The 2,055-nt window shown below is 35.9% G+C and overlaps 1 pseudogene; it reads right to left on the bottom strand.

The window, feature by feature from the left end:
* Positions 1-1,204: 1,204 nt before the first annotated feature.
* Positions 1,205-1,568, bottom strand: LOC100465817 (annotated as a pseudogene).
* Between the last annotated feature and the right edge of the window lie 487 nt (positions 1,569-2,055).

Raw genomic sequence — 2,055 nt, forward strand, 5'->3', positions numbered from 1 at the left:
CTGCATTTCTTAAAATTAAAGCTGGGGCATTGCATTATGATTTCTCTTTACAGCCAGCAGTAGAAAATATGTATAATCACAAATAAATAAAATAATAAGCAGTTATTTTTGTTTTGTGGTTAAGAACGTAGAATGACTTACTGTTTTGAATTTTTAGAATTCAAATGGCTGGTGCACATAACAGGGAAAATTCTTATTTATAAGTGGAAATAATGAAGAGAACTTCAGCTGTAGACAATGCTATGTTGAAAATACACTAGGAAACACTCAAAAAAGTAGGAAGGTCACTTGAAGCAATTACCTTACCTAAAATTATGCCCATCAAAGCAGCAATGTCCCTGTTGTGATATTGAACTGTTTCATGTAGTGATTTCCTAGGCAGAGAGTAATCATGGCATATCACTAATCTTAGGTAAATAACAGTTAGGTCCTTGTATAATAAAATAAGTATGGATTGCGTTGTGCTTTCACACCATTTATGTTTTTTTTTTCCCATATGTACAGTGTGGTTTAGCAAGGCTCACTCACTTTTTAAATGACTCTTTAAGCATAAATTTTGCCCCAATTTGCTTTGGCAGATGTTGAGTACTTCTAAAAGTACTTGAATGCATACTTTTGCCATGCAAAATGCACACGCACATGCAAATAGGGGCATCGTTTGCTTTAGGTTCTAATCATTGGAGGTGATAGGATTTGTGAACTTATAAAATATTAGGAATTTGTTTCATTCTTTTTAGCAGTTTGCCTATTAGTTTGGCACATAAAATTCTTAGAATAAGATTTTTTTTAAAATTTTAGGAATATGTACTGTGTGCATGTGTGATCTTACTTTCAAAAACCTGACATTGTGAAGGGGCACCAAAATAAGCATACAGGTAGATTACAATTCCAAGAGGTGTTTTTTTTTTTTTTTTAAGTGTTCCATCCTGAATTCTTGGGAGACTTTGCAAAAGACACCTATGTCATTCGAGGTGTCTTAGTGTAAGTGTAGGGCTTTCTAGGTGAATCGTATATGGAATGAGATTATTGGTGGAAGAAATGAGCTGATACATAATAAAAATTCTGTCACAATAAGTGTATGTGTAAATGATGTGTATTTGTGTATGTATGTATATAATCATATAACAATGTTATAATTAGATACATAGCCATAGAAAGTACATATTTATTATTTTTTTGGCAGTTTTATTCCTTTATTTGATAATCAGCAGTTAGTTCTCATCCACATTAACTGTAGATTTTTTAAAGTGGTGACAGGTACCTTGGTAACCAGCATATAGAGCTTCATCCTTGTTAAGTTTTCTGGACAACCATACATGGATATGGTATGGAACATTCCTCATTTCTTTGGCCAAGACAGCTTTGTTGAGCTTGGTGACAATGCACACATCCAGAGTTCCCATCTCCTTCATGGCAAATTTCTGGATTTCTTTGCATGCCCAAGGGGCACACTTCTTGAAACTCACTCCATGGATGAGCTTGTGGATGTTGATGGTGTATTCTCTGGTCACAAGCTCATTGATGGCCGAACAGCCCTTCTTCTCACCACCCTTCTTTGTAGGTACCATTCTGCCCAGTCCTGGTTGGAAAAGCACATCTCATTTTTAATTTGGGGATCAAAATATGTTTTACCTGTATTATCTGGGTCTAAATTTAGCATTTTCCCCTAATCCTTTACTGATTGTTTTGGGGAAGGGAGCATTTTAGCATTTGCAAAAAGGGTCAGAAAGTGATCAAAGCTTTTGGACTTCAAATGAATTCATTTGCTATTTTGAGCAATTTGATGAAAATTTGAGAAGAAAGTTAGTGATTGAATTAGATAAGACTTTTATTTATGTATTAATTTTAACATTTTTATTTATTTATTCAAGAGTGAGAGAGAGACAGAGCACATGCAGGAGTTGGGGGTGGGGGCAAAGGGAGATGGAGAGAAGCAGACTTCCCGCTGAGCAAGGAGCCTAACATGGGGCTTGATCCCAGGATCCTGGGATCATGAGCTCAGCTGAAGGCAGATACTTAACTGACTGAGCCACCCAGGTAGACCAAGAAAAGACT

This window comes from Ailuropoda melanoleuca, chromosome 2 (assembly GCF_002007445.2).
Source record: "Ailuropoda melanoleuca isolate Jingjing chromosome 2, ASM200744v2, whole genome shotgun sequence".
In the NCBI taxonomy this organism is placed as follows: domain Eukaryota; kingdom Metazoa; phylum Chordata; class Mammalia; order Carnivora; family Ursidae; genus Ailuropoda; species Ailuropoda melanoleuca.